Source organism: Crocodylus porosus, unplaced genomic scaffold (genome assembly GCF_001723895.1).
Source record: "Crocodylus porosus isolate Cpor-Errol unplaced genomic scaffold, CroPor_comp1, whole genome shotgun sequence".
Taxonomy (NCBI): Eukaryota; Metazoa; Chordata; order Crocodylia; family Crocodylidae; genus Crocodylus; species Crocodylus porosus.
Window position 1 is genome coordinate 10527053 of NW_017728913.1, and position 15442 is coordinate 10542494.

The 15442-nt window shown below is 43.3% G+C and overlaps 1 long non-coding RNA gene across 1 annotated transcript in view; it reads left to right on the forward strand.

Moving 5' to 3' along the window:
* LOC109309810 overlaps positions 1–12763 on the forward strand; it is a 16123-nt gene extending 3360 nt beyond the window's left edge. Inside the window, exons 2-3 of the long non-coding RNA XR_002101053.1 lie at positions 11448–11606; positions 12541–12763. This is a non-coding gene — a long non-coding RNA (uncharacterized LOC109309810). The remainder of the gene's footprint in view (positions 1–11447; positions 11607–12540) is intronic.
* Positions 12764–15442: the final 2679 nt, after the last annotated feature.

Here is a 15442-nt window from a genome sequence, read left to right on the forward strand (position 1 = left end):
GGAGGTGACCGTCTGCCACTTAGCAGTGGAGGGCTCTTCTTGAGGTGCATCCTCCTTGGTTGCACAACCCTGCAGGGAAAGAAAATACCTGTCAATTTCCTCCTCTGCCTCCCTGATTCCCCTCAGCCTGCTAACCTCCTCCTGGAGCTCCCTCACCTGCGCCTCCAGGGCCCTAAAGCAGGCGCCTGCAGGACAGGTGTGGGGGTCCCCAGTCCCTGCCCCCCCAGGCCTTGCTGGGCAGCTCCTGCAAGCCAGGGGGTTGACCCAGTACTCTTTCTTGCCATGGCAGGGGGTCAGACTCGATGATCTGCTGAGGTCCCTTCTGACCCTAGAAATAATGAAACTATGAAAGCCAAACTTGTGTCACAGCTGTGTGTTACAACACAGAAAGGTGAAAACTGCAGGGCTGGTAGCTCTTACTGAGGCCACAACGCCTGCCAAGTTTCAAGGAAATTGGTATAAGGGTTTGGGGGGAACTGCACCCCAAGCTACGGACAAGCAAAACTTGTGCCATGGGTGATGCTGTATTTGTTAAGGTGCAGCAGGGTGACAGCTGCAGGGATGGTGGCCCCTGCTGTGGCCACAAAGCCTGCCAGCTGTTAAGGAGATCAGTGCAGGGAGTTCTGGGGCCCTGCACGCCGGCTGCTGACAGGCCAAACTCCTGCAGAGACTGTCTCTGTCTTGAGGCAGTTGATTATCTGTATTGATTCTTTCCTCTCCTTAGCCTGGTTTTGTAGGTGCTAACTGATGCTTGTACAGTTGTTATGTAGAAGCTAGTTCCTGGGTATTGAGTCCCTGGCCCCTGAGTCCCTGGTCCTGGAGTGAATCATGATCAATTGATTGGTAACTGGGAACACAGCAGCTTCTCAGCCAGGCCTGCAGTAGTGTCTCCCCTCCCTGCCCCAAGCCAGAGACAGTCAGTCCCACAAGCACCCATGGCACCAGTTTTGCTTGTCTGCAGCTTGCAGGGCAGTTCCCCACCAAACCCCTGCACCGATCTTCTTGAAACTTGGCAGGCGTCGTGGCCTCAGCAAGAGCTACCACTCCTGCAGTCTTGACCCCCCTGTGTCATAACACAAAGACATGACAGGAGTTTTGCTTTCAATAATTTGGAGTACAGTTGCTCCAAAACCCCTGCACCCATCTTCTTGAAACTTGGTAGACTTTGTGACCTCAGTAAGAGCCACAATCCCTGAAGTTTTCACCTGGCTATGTTGTAACGCTTAGACATGACATGAGTTTTGCTCTCACAAATTTGGGGTGCAGTTCCCCCCAAATCCCTGCACTGATCTTCTTGGCAGGCTTCATGCTCTCTGCAGAGTGTACCACCCCTGAAAATGTCATCCAAATTGGACAAAAAACCAATCTTATAGATATTTTATTGTTTCCCCATTATACCCTATGGCCGGATCTCCGAAGTGGCTCCGAACAGATTCGGGAAGCCGAACGAGGCCAGCACTTGGACCTGGATGTGCTGCTTCAGATCTCCAAGCATCCGAAGCTTCTCTGGATCTGAAGTGCTGTCCGAAGCCTCGCACAGCCCTACTTACCTCTGGTAAAGAGCACCTACCATAGATGAAAGGGAGGACTACAGGGGGATCAGCAGCATGGTACAGAGCATGGAAGAGGATGTGCCAGGCAAAGCTGCATGCTGCTGATGCTTCCCATGCTGCCAGCTGGATCCAGTAGGCTGAGGGACAGATCTGGCCTGCAGGCTGTAAATTGAGCACCACTCCCCTAGGATAGTCCAGTATCGAAGGCATTCTCCTGTATTGGCAGGGGTTTCTTGTACACATTTGTGTACAGGGAGGAACTAGACTGTTGGGATCACTTGTAGTTTTACAAAAATGAGAAGATCAGCCCCACAGATTAGGGTGAAAGGAGACAAAGTTGAAAAATAATTTTATTAAATGAAACATCTTATTTTTTAATTTTGTAAATGTGAAATGACTGGTTTATTGCAGAAGACAGGGAGACCCATTCTTATTAAAGCGCTGAGCATCTTGTGCATCAATGTCCTTGCGCTTCAAAATGGCATCGGGGTGCTTGAACTAAACTTTGTTTGACAAGCTTTAGTTAAAGTGCTCCCACTGCCATTTTGAAGTGCAGGGACACTGATAAACAAGATGCAGGAGTCTGCTGGAGCACAGTAATTACCATGCTCCAGCAGACTCAAGTTAATCGAGCCTGCTCCAATGCACTGTAATTACAACGCGTCTGAACAGCCTCTGTGCTCGCATACAGGCACCCTTAGAGACTGACTTGCTCAGAGAGGCCTGAGCTTTGATTTATGACTTAGAAGTTGCCAGAGATTTTCTGGAAGCATTAAGTCATAGGACACTTTTAGCTCTTCTTTTGGTTTGTCAAAGAATCCACCAGACCATAGGTGAGATGTTTTCTTTTGGATTGACTTGACAAATGAATGGATCAACAGGTGAGAAAGGAGGTAGGGGACAGACTTGCTGTGTAACGTTTTTTCTTCGGTCATTAGGCTGAAGAATATGTTGGCTAGAGGATTATACCAGGCTAGAAATACTGAAATTCTTGTTACCTCTTAGGGTATTTGTGTGTGTGTGCGCACACGTTGGGGGTGGGTGGGGGGGAGGGGGTGTTGCTTTAGAGTGACCTGAGAGCTGCTCTAATTAAAGCGCCCAGAGCATCTTGTGCATCAGTGTCCCCGCACTTAAAAATGGTGGCAGGGTCACTTTAACTAAAACTTGTCCAACTAGCTTTAGTTAAAGTGCTTCCACTGCCATTTTTAAGAGCAGGGATGCCAATACATGAGATGCTGGAGTCTGCTGGAGCATGGTAATTATCACGCTCCAGTAGATTTGATTAATCAAGCCTACTCTGACACGCTGTAATTATGGTGTGTCAAAGTAGCCTTGCTGCTCATGTATAGGCACCCTTAATTTCCTCTGGACACATAAAAGATAATTAATTTCTTGTAAATATTTTGTGGCCTGAACACTAATGACTATAAGATAAGAAAGTTCTAGTGAGAAAATGGGTATTATTAATTAATAATTATTAATTCCCTACTGGAGGTACTGCTCTTAGACTATTCAGTGAAGCCAGCTATAGAAACGTATTAATCTGTTTTTGCTCTGCAGTTTTTGTTTCCTTCTCTTATCTCTGCCAATCCACTAGTAGTCCTTTTAGACTGTATCCAGAGTTTCTTGATACAGAGACAAAAAGTAGTATGTACAATACATTCTTGCTTTTGGATTGCAGGGCTTTTTGCATAGTATGTTTATATCGGTTCTAAAAAACTGTTCTTTCTAACAGTAAAATTACCAGGGTATTGTATTACCACAGATCTATTTCTAGAGTATGTTTAGGGAAAACAGAATATAAAAATAGTAACTACAATTAGCTGAAAACATAATACTTTGACAGAAAGTCAAAAATAAAACTAAGCTAATTCATTGTTTAAGGACACATTGATGTACTTAGGGTTGTTTTGGAATGTAGGAGTTGCTTTCCAAACCTAGAATTAGACTGTAATGTAGTGAGCATTTGGAGTAAAAATTAACAGCCAAGCTTTTCTCTCCTTCTTTTGTGAAAAAGAGTTTGTCCATGGTCAAAATTATTGCTGCTTAAAACTTGGTTCTCCTCCCTCCTCCCCACCCCCACAAACCTAGAATTTCCCTGCTGTAGTATGTAAGAGTTTTTGGTGATTAATAATATTTTTATTGGACCAACTGTATGGTTAGGGAATTGCTAGTTACAGTGGAGATGCATAGGGGGTACATGTGCACCCCCTGAGAGCACCGGCCAGGGAGTGGGGGAGCCAGGAGAAGTGCTGCTGCCCTTCTGGGCATGCTGCTGGCTGTTCCAGGCAGTGTTCCCTCTTACAGCCAGCTTAGAGGAAATGCTGCTTCTGGGTCAGCGCTTGTGACCAGCTGTGGGGGGACCACCCCAATCGGCATGATTGGCTGTGGGGGGACCTCCCTCCAGTCACTGACTGGCCGCTGGGGGGGGACAAGTGCCCCCCCCCCCCAACTCAGGAGGCACAAGTTGCCCATGGCTAGACAAGCTTTTGGGAGCCAAGAAATGACCTGAGGGAAGCTTGTCTAACAATTCTCTTAACTATACAATTGGTTTGATTTAAAAACAAAACCAAACCCTTGGTTCTTGCATTCCCTGGACCATCACAGCTCTCTCTCTCTCTTTTTTTTTTTTTTTTGGTCTTAAATTGAGCTGTAAAGTAAATATACTAAAAGCATGTGTAACCCAGATACACCCAAGGGTGTGCCCTATTCTCAACTGAATGGGATGGGTAGGTGGGAGGGGGTGCTGTGAGAGGGATGCCAAAATTTCAAGCAGAACCCTCTTTCCTCTATAGAGTTAGCCAAAGCCCGAAGTTCTTAACTATATACAATTTATTAAGTTATAATATACATAAACATAAAAGGAAATATCATATACATATATTTGCACAGTGAACACTAACCAATAACCAAGGTCAAACCCTAAATAACACTATTTACCCATCACAATACAACATTTCAGTTACAAGATATAAGGCACAAAAATGAACAATCTTAGTATCATCTATTCCTTAATATAGTCCCTGACCCATGGCAAGAAAGAGTCCTCCTTCCAATGGGGCCCCTTGGGGGGGTGTCTAGGAAGCACCAGGGGCCCCTCCCCTTAGGGCCTTAACTAGGGAGGGGGCTGCTCACCCAGCCCCTTCTCTGGGTTTGCCCACCCCAAATGTCTTTCGCCTGCGGGACCCAAGGGCCAAATGACTCATGCTTTCTCAGGTGGCTCTGGTTAGGGTACAGCTCGATGGGGTCTCCTGTGCTGGAGCGCCTTTCCATGTCTCTCCCGTGCTGCTGGGTTCCTCCACACCCTGTGCCCCACTCTGGGCACTGAGGGCTCAGCTCCTCTCAGCTGCTGCACCACTGCTGCTGGTCCCTGCGTGCTGGGCCTCATGCTGCAGCACTACTATTTCCCCATGCCCTGGCTCAGCACTGAGGGCTCTTTTAGCACAGGCTGGGCTCTTCAGGCTCCGTCTGTCCGTCCTCATACTGGGTGGTTAACCCAAGCAGCCTCTGCTGCTCCCTGGCTCCCAAGGCTCAGGCCTGTGTGCCGCCCTGTGCACCACGGCACTTAGCTGCTTGCTGGGAAATGGGGCCTGAGCCACCTCGCTGCAGCCCCAAGGCCTTTGCCCCATGTGCTGCCCCAGTCCCCCACCCTGGTGATCTTCAAAAAGCATCTTGATGCCCACTTTGCTGGGGTCATCTGACCCCAGCAGTCTTTCCTGCCCAAGTACAGGGGGGTTGGACCCAATGAACTTTTAAGGTCCCTTCCAGCCCCTAACATCTATGAATCACATTTTACTATTGAAAGGTCATCCTTTTCCCACTTGTTTGTGTGAGAATTTTACTCTGGATTTTTTTTTCAGTGCTGCCCTTGGCATTTGGGAAGAGCTCCCTGTAAACATCTACAACATTGCATTATTTTCTTAAATTGCCCCTACTTGATGCTGACAAAAATGACCAAAAATGCCCTTGTCAGCAGCTACCTGGCTGAGACCACTGTCTTTCCTGCTCACCAGTATGATCTATTACTTTCTTTGCTTCTTTGTAATTTTTTGTCTCCTCTACGATTGTAGTTATTTGAGTCCTTTTATGGCTAGGGCTCTTCTATCTTGAGAATGTACACAATGAAGAACTGTGTTCCACATTACTACAGTGGCATTGCTTGATAAGTTTTGTTCACTTGCTCAGCTGTATCTCTCAAAATATGACTTAATATGTCATCCACTAGGTTTCAGAATTAATTTATTATATGAATAGAGGAAATTGATATCTCTAAGTTGCTTCAGCCTCAGATGCAACTATTCTAGTTCACAGCTGGATGGTTACAACTCAATGAAAACTTGCATTTTGCAGTCTGAAAGTCATGAAAGCTGGATCTGATCTAATCAATGGGGTGAAAGTGTGATGCATGTGTGTATCTTCTTTGTATATCTTTTTTTTTTTCATCTGAACATCCACATACTTACAGCATAGCTCACATTCTTTCCTGAATGTGTCAGATACTCCTGAAAGACTGGAGATTGCAGGTGAAATAAGAAAAGAAGAGAAGGGTGGGAAAACTATCATTTTTCTTTACTACATCTTATTCTTGCTTTTAGTATGCATGAGCGAGTGCCTTCTCGGCACCTACCGCTCTAATTGCTGCCTCCTCCACTCACCTGTCACACCTTGATGGGAGAAAAAAAGTATAGAAAGGGGTTGACCGTGACCATTGTGGTGGCAGATGGCTGATTCTCCAGTCTCTGCCACAGGGCTCTACTACCCCTTATATCCTGTTTGTACCCATGTCCAGTTAACCATGTGGTTTTCCTATTCACTTGTAGGGGCTGTTGCTCAGCTTATTTTCCTCAGTGGGTTGATTTTCCCACTTAGTGCTTCCTCTCAGTGGGGGTCTTTCTCCCTCCACCTTCTTTTGCCTGTTTCCCAAGCATCCCTGTAGAATCTCCCCCTTTTGGGCACTACTCTTAGCAGTCTTTACTCAAGTAAGCATTTCTCATGCAAACTTCTTGTTAGGTGTAATTAGCTTTCTTCCTCCTGCTTCCTCCCCTAGTTCACTGTTCCTCAGCGGACTCACCATGGCAATCTACTTGTTGGGGTTTGCCCTGGCTCTCCTCACACTGGTTGCATTCCCCCTGTCAGCTTCAGGTCTCCACAGCTCCACATGGAATCAGCACAGCTTGCTCCAGCTGCTCCTGTGACCCCTCTCTGGGGGCCCCAGCACTCACCGGTGGTTGTCTTTTCAGCAGATTCTTCCAGGACAAGGACCAAACAGCGATGGCTCCCATGGCAGACTTTTGGGCTACCAGAATCCCTGTTAGTGTTTGATATCATCAGCTGCCGTCATGGTGAAATGATATTGCTCCAGATGAGGGTCCCTCTCCTGCTTTTCTACCCTTGAACAGGGGCCAGTAAGTCCCCTGTTACAGTTTTAAAACTAGAGTCTGCTTCAAGGGAGAATACGACACCAATCCTATAATGACCTTTGGCTCTCTAGAATGGTGCAGGAGAGGCAAGATGGGCTTTGTGCATGTGTGATATCTCTTGTTGGACCAACTAACTATGTATCTTTTGTTGGACCAACTGGGAGAGAAGTTTGGCAAGCTTTCAGGTGCATGATTAGAATAAATTGCTGAGGCTTGAATCCTGATTGTTTGATCCTGACTCTGTCAGAATGTGCTACTGGTGAAGCCATTTTCTACTTTTATACCTCAGCTTGCTGCTTGTTAATTGGGTATAATGGCCTGTGTGAGGATTTTTTGGGAGGAAGCAGGAGGTTTTGAATTTTAGGGTTGCATATTTGAAAAGTCTCAGGAAAAGTTTGTGTGTTTTGGTGTGGTTTTTTTTCCTTGTGTCTAAAATGTACATGGTTAGTAAATTTCATTAAAGTGGATTAGTTAAACCACACTAAACCCCACTGTAGACACTGCCATCCAAACCGTTATCACAAAATGAATTCACTTTGGAAGTATATTTAAGCAATATTAAGGCCACTCTAATTCTGGATGGCAGTATCCATACAGAGGTTTAATGTGGTTTAACTAATCTACTGCAAACTCAAGCCTCTGGTAAATTCTCATTAATCTTCTGAAATGACCCTGTGTAGAAGAGCCCTTAATTAATATTTCTGAGAGGCTTTGAACTCTATAGGTGGAAGGTAATATCAAAGTGCAAACTCACATCTTTTGTTATAAGTGAAAAGTTTGGATTTTTCTCAGATTAGTGACAATAATAAATGGAGCTTCTACTTGTTCTATACTAAATTGTCTCTACCATTCCTGCAATGGTGTTGTGAACATGTTTCAGCCTGATACCATACCATATTTCAAGACATGGCTACAGAAACATGAGAAGTTAAGGTGTGAGCCTGAAGAGCAGCAGCTACATTCAGTAACTGCTTGTGCAAGTTTTTGCTATGTAGTAAAGGTGTAGTAGCTTGCTCTACTTTGATTCCTAGGCAAACTATTTTGCATTTACCTTGTGAAAGGAGCATGGACACAAGCAGTTTCTGCAGAGTAGTTGATAAGTTGTAAATTCACACTCCTGCTTGCTTTGTTGTGACTCATTTGTGCTCAGACTGTATGAGTCAAGTACAGTGATGATTAGCCTTTGACTAATCATCATATCAAGACATATGATGATTAGTCAAAGGCTGTGGGGTAGTACCTTTTTAAGACTGTGCTGGAAGAAGTCGTGGGAAAATTCTTTAACAGGCAGCATCTTTCAACCTACTGAAATTCCAGGACCTGTAATTTTGTCTTCAGACTGTAACAAACAGGATACATGATATCATTCTGTGCTATAGTACCCTGGATATTTATCCAAAACATCTACCAAAGCAACATTATTTGATTTGGATAACATTTCATCAGCTTATAAATGAATACTACATCTAAATATATAGTAAACTGAAAGAGCAAGTACAGCAGATATATTAGACTTCCATATATTACAAAACAGCACAGTAAGCCAGTCTGGCATGTTTCTTGGCATGACAAAACCAGGAGTCTTGAGAGAGAAAAAACATTACTTTTGAAATTGCTATTCTTCAGTTACAGTTTTTGTATCAAAACTCTTTTTTTTACCACTTCCTAAAATTGTATTTAAAAAAATGATGAAATGTTCTTCTTTGAACTTTTAGATGCTGTTTGAAAAACAGGGTGTTCAGCTTTCTGATAATTAAAATGTATTAACAGATTTAAAATTGTTAGTTGATACTGTCAATTTAAATAATTTATCACGGTATGCGATGCTGTGGTTTGACGTGTTAGATACTGACTAACATGATCATATGTCTATATAGCATTATCCATGATGTAAACGCAAGAACTTTTGAGGCAAATTAAATAAAAAAAAATCGGTTTTCTTACAAAGTATTGCACACTGTGTGTCAGTATGGAGATTAGGTAGACTTTTTGGGGAGAATTAAAGTGTGGTTTTGCACGGCAAAATGACTAAAAGTGTCACTGCTGTAGTTTCTAGTTGTGTGGAGAATCTTCACTCCTGGCTTTGGTAACCAAAGTAAGTCTTGTGTGCAAAGGCGAAATTGATTCTCTAAGGCTAGGGACAGACATTCAAAAAGCCTGAGACTGAATTGATTCAATCTTTGCAGGTTAGTCTAATTTGGCTAGGCTGAATCAGTTTGTAAATGTAAAGACATCCCCTCTGGACTGACAAAATGCAGGCACATGCCTGCAGTGGCTTAGGCTAGAAGCCAGGGGATGCTAGAGCAGCCCTCCATTCCCTTCTACAGTGCTGAGCTAAGAGGGGCATGGCCAGGTCCCAGCAGGATGCTCTGATTAGGGAGGATTTCCCCCCACCCCTTACGCCACTGATCAGCTTACACAGCAGGGAGTTACACAGGGAATTGTTAGCATTTGTCACCCCATCAGCAAAACAAAAGCATCTCTCATTAGTTTAAGAAACTGCTTTTTCCAAGGAAGGAGGGACCTACTCTGTTGATTAGCTCCAAAGAGCCCTAAGCCTGTCCTGTCTCCCTTTGTCCAGTCTCCCACAGCATGAACCATAGCCAGTATGTGGTATGCTAGCCAATGTTAAAAAAATATCTATTAAGGGTGTGCAAAGCTTTGCTCACCGATTTGATTCAGAGAAGATTTGGCCCGATTTGGAGCCTGAATCACTGAATCTGAATAAAATTGGGAGACCAAAAAACCCCTCCAAATTGATTTGGAGCCTCCAAATTGATTCAGAAAAGATTCAGGTATTCAGAAGGCAGTCTTTCAGGGGAACAGAAACTGAGAAGAGGGAGAGGGAGCGGAGTGGGGTGGGGAAGACTGACATCTGTAACTGACCAGTGACTGTGATCTTTCCCCTGGGTCCGATTCTAATCACAGTGCTCTGGGGGAGGGACATAGAAACAGCTACCATCCCAACAATTTTCATCCCGCTGTTCCTTAACACACATACAAAGTCACATCACAAATTTTTCTTTGAAAAGTTTGAGGTGCAGTTTCCCAGAAACCCCTGCACCTAGCTCCTTGAAGTTTGGCAGGCCTCATGACCTCAGATGGAGCTATCATCCCTGCTGTTTTCATCCAAATATGCCAAAAAGTGACAAAGTTAAAGGTATTTCAGTGATTCCCCATTATATTCTATGGCCAAATCACTGAATCTCTCTGAATTGGCACCGAATCTTCCAAAGCCAATTTGGCCAAATCAATTTGGGACAGTGATCTGAATTGGCCAAATCTGAATCGAATACTACTATCTATGTAAGGCAGAGGGGAGTAGTGAGGAGATGGGGGAGCAGGGAGAAGCCAGGCAAATTCCTGCAGTCTCTGTCGGAGCTGCAGCCAGGGAGCACAGGGAAGGAGCCAGATCTGCTGTGGAGCAGACAGCCCTGCCCAGCCTAGCCCAGAGATCATGCCAGGATTCTGGGGGAGTCTGGTTTAACTTAAACCAGCAAAAGGTCTGGGACAGGCATTGCATAAGCTGGTTTGACCTAAATCAGTTAAGTCTTATACTACATTCAACCAGGGTTATCTCAAACCAGCTTCGGCCGTTTTCAAACTGGTTTATGTGCATGGAACATCTGTTCTGTTACATGTTTAAACCAGTTTCTGATCACTTAAACTGGTTTATGTGTAATGTCCTTCCCTAGCCTAAGGGGTTACGTTTGTGGCTATAGAAGGCAAAGGCTTTTCTCAGGGGATAAGGGTCTAATTTGATTTGCAGAATCTTTATTACTGGTGGTAGTGATATATGAAGTTGAATCAGGTCTGGCAGTTAGAGAGACATGTAGCATGTTTAAAATTATACATATGGAACTTCAGGAAGAAATTTTGAAAGTTACTCTTTAGAGTAGAATCATACTTTAAACACTAAGGGAGGGACCCCTTTGCCCCAGACCCCTTTACCAATTGGCCATGAGAGAAATCCTCTGGGACTAGCACTGTAAAAACTGCCACAGGTGATCCTTCAAATGCCCCTTGCATGACACTGGTGGACATGCCATGGGGCTACTGAGGTACAGCACACTGTGGTAGCCTCTGGACAGCTTTGGTTTTCAGAGATGCCCACAGGCAATACAAACTGGCTCCTAGAGTGATTCAGTTATGTTGGGGTCATTTTGGTTTACAATCTGCAGGAATCCTAAGGGACAAAAGTGCCCATAAGCCACTTGTATGCAGTAGAGTCCAGTGCGGTGCAAACCGGAGCAACATCATGGGAAAAACTACAGTGGGTCATGCCAGAAGGAACTGTATTAAAAGGCACAATTAGCCTGTTTGCATTGCTGTGCTAATGCAGCTTTGCTGTTTCTAGGTGGGAAAATAGAACTAATGAAGGAGAGCAGTGTGTTTGAGCATGGTATGTTTGGGGTGTGGACATTCCGTAAGTCCTTGAAATGGCATTAATATCCTTCTGTGCTCTGTCATTAAGTACATGTGTAGACTAGAGTGGCACCAGAACTACTAGCAGCAATGACTGAAGAAGGCATGCAAAGGAAGCCTGGATGAAGATCTGTAGCAGATACCCACATAACTTGTAACTCACTTTGCACCTCTCACTTCTCCTGTCTGCTTTCCTGATGGACTGAAGGTTAGAATGCATTAGCCTTACAGCTGTCTGGAAGTTGCTAATAGTTTTTTGTGCATCTGGCCCTATATAAACAGTGAAATGGCTTAAATTGTAACCAGGGAGAAAAGCATATATAAATCTGACAAGGAACAAAGGATCTGAGTTAAGAAAGGGCAAGTTCAGCTTGGCAATTAGGAAATACTTTTGATGGTATGGACAGCTAGACAGTAGGAGAGTTTCTCTAATGAGGTACCATGGCAAATTTTATAGTAGTAAAAATTTAAAAAGTACAATGTGGAGTCCCTGATGCTTGACGCAGGGGTTGCATTAGATAACCCAAGATATCTTTCTTAAGAGAACTGTTTTTATGAGGCACTGGTAGCTTTGGAGTTCATATCTTCATTTAAATTAATTTTATATACAATGGCATGGTTAAATCTCATCAGAAAAACAGCCTTCATAAAGCTTCCATACTTCTTTGTGAAATATCTGTTTAAAAAGGTATTGCTGCTTTTTTAGTTTCAAAACGGAGTGACCAAGTTTAATCACAAGTCTGTCAATACTAAATCACTGTTGCTATTTGAATTACATTTTGTGTAAAATATTTTTCTAACCTTTTTCATGTTTGGATTGTCTATGCTTAATGAATTGTACAACACTGCTAGGGAATGAAATGAGCCAATGAATAATGAAAGCATATTATAAAGCAACATACTGTACTCTTTCCACAGCACTAATAACTTTTAGAACTGGTTGATGTAAGCATGCACATAGCATGGGAGTTGGTACATGTCAGCTAATGTTGCTTTTAATCTTTGACACACCTTGTTTCCTCAGCAAAGAAATAGGTTTTCTAGTTAAATTTGTAACTTACTTTTGAAGAGATTGATTTTTGTCTTTTTTTGGAAAAGGGAGAAGTCTAGGATAAATATTTAACAGTGTTTTTCTGATTTAGAGGCATTGCCTGACCATATCTTTTGAGCCACTACAACTCTTCAACGTTAGTGAGAATAGGAAGATTATGGAGGTTAACTTTAAGGCAGCTAGGCCTATACACTGCTCACAGAAACTTCTTGCTGCTGACATTGAGGCCAATGACAAAAGACCCATTCTTTTCAAGAGAAGCAGAGCAGAACCAGCTTTTGCAATACTGGTATGTTTTTTAGTTCCTCTTGCCTTCGAAGACAGTGACTGAAACAGCTGTAGTCATTTTAGGAGATCTTCTATAAAGGAAATTATATATACATTTTAAGACAAAGAACTTAATTGTTAGACTTCCATTTTTAGAGACTTATCTTTGATCCTCATGAACTTTGTGTGGCAAAGTACAGTTACTAGCAACTTCAGACTGCCAAGTGAAACTGCATATACTAATTAGAGCTAGGTACCAGCAAATACTTTGCTTGTCCATCAAAACACCTCAAGACAATGGGGTGATCTTGGAAAGGTAGTTGGGTACCAACTTTCTAAATAAAAACAAGACTGCAGATACTGCAAGTAGTGTCACCTGCATTCAATACTACTAATACAGCATGAAAAAGAGGAATGCTGACATGCAAGACAAGAAAAGTATTAAGAAAAATGTGTGTGTTGCTTTGAGCATAGGGAGGAAGGCAGTTTTCCAATGCAGTGCTATCTACATTAGATAACATTGTAGTGTCTGATCTAATATTTTAAAAAATCTTGTTCTTATGCTGGAAGTCACTGGGAATTGAAATAAAGCACAGTGTGGAGCATGGTGGTTTAATGAGCATATTTGGTCAGCACTGCTGGCTTTAACTATAAATGCTTGTTAAAACTGTCACTAATGCATTTATGTCTAATTGTGTTACTAATATTCTTGCTGTTTAATAGTCTCTCTCAGCATCTATCCTCGGTAAAGAAATCAAAGAGAAGTATGCATTGGGTACATTAGTAGTAATAGGGTAACTACATAAAAGGTGTTTGAATAAATTTTATGTGAGGTAACTAGATTTTTTTCATTGTTACTATTGCATTTTTCCAGAGGTCAGTCCTTTCACTTCATAACAAGAGAATAACAGAACAAAAATAAAGCTTCCATGAGAGAATGTGTACAAATATGTACATGCTCCTTCTGTACAAAGTGGAGCAGCTCCCAGAACAGAAGGGCTACTAATATCTGCAAATGGAAAGAGCCTTTAGCAACAGTGCCATAGCAAAGGGGGGCAAACGCCCCAGGTGCTGAAGCAAAGGGGTGCCAACAGGTACTACCTAGCCGGGGTGGGGTGCTGGACAGAGCTGCAAGTGGCTCGTTTGGGTGGGGTGTGCAGGAACAGGGGAAGGGTGACTCCTGCTGCTGCATGCACTCCCGAGCAAGCATGGGGGGGGGGGGCGTGTGCCCCCTGGATCTGTGTGCGGGGCAAGGGCGGGTTGCTGCTGAGTGCTTTGCCCCAGGCGTCAAACTTCATTGCTGCGGCACTATGTAGAAATGAAAGGTGCAGTATGCAGAGAGCAAAACATCAGTTTCAACCGCTTGTGCTCATGCTTGATTGTCTACTGGGATTGATCATAATTATAATCATCCTCCTGCTTTATGGACCCATAACTTTTGTGAATTGAGTGACATCCAATTTTGTAGGTATCACAGTGCTTATGTCCATGCAGAAAGGTCAGGCAGTGTGGTCAGGGATTTGTCCAGGCAGGGAGAAGCCTGAGTCTGCACTTACTTGCTTATCTCCCCATACCTCGCAGCACCCTTCAAAGGATCTGGTGATCTCCAGTATTTAGATCAGTGATCTAAATACTGATACTTTATCCTACTTACATTTCAACTTTTAAATCATGATAGAGAAATCTAATGGGATGCAGATCTGGGGGATTGAATGATATTTGTACAGGCTGCTTAAGCTTCTGTGGTATGTCTGCAAGTTCTCTTGGTATTTTAGCTAGTGCGGTCACAAGGGTCAGAGGTTTGAATTAGAATCAAAAGACTTGAATACAGATTCTTCTTGAGACTTGGCTTCCCTCCAACCTGTAGCCCATTAACAGTCTCTTCGTTCCCACACCGTACCTCCAACAGCTTTGGTTTCATCTTTATACCCCAGGAGAGAGGGATATACAACATTATTTTCCCTGGAAAAGGCACAGCACTTCATGGAAAGAAAGGTAGTCCTTATCTTTCTGCATTCTGGCAACTGAAGGCAATAAACCATGAAAAGAGATTCTTGTCTCAGGGAAGGGATATGACATATGAGATCCAGCACCTTTTTCTTGAGGTCCTTTTTCTGTTTCTTTACAACTATAGCTGCAATTTGTGGCATTACAGAATAGGTGATGAATCTGTCTAAGAAGCTTCAAGACTGGATCTTTTGGGGAAAGAGATTGTATCCATGCTCTTGGCATTCTCAGACACAGACTATACATAGATGTTATAATAGAAGGAGAAGTTCTGAGGTCATATTTGAAACCCAAGTCTTGTCATTCAAGGCCTATCCTAGCATTACATTTGAGAGGAGCAGTAGTGGAACCCACTGGAGTGGCAACTAGGCCCCCCAATTACTATGCCTCTTTAAAAGCAACTTGGGGAAGGACGCATGCATGTGGGTGTGAATTAATACAAGTAAGCAAGTAAAACAGGCAAGATGGAATAGACCGTATTAGAATGGACAAAGGAGGCTTCCTGATGACGTATCTGACAGAAGCTTCCTGTGGAACAATGCGGGTCTTAATCTCTTGTATGATAGTCAACAGACTCATAAGTAGCTAGTCAGCTATACCAATTAGATACACCACTTTAAATAACTGGCAGCTAGCAAAATCACCCTTCCTTAATCTTACCAGTGCATTCAGTGAAGGAAAGACAGCAATCCTTTCTTTTTTTTTAGTCCTTCAAAAGG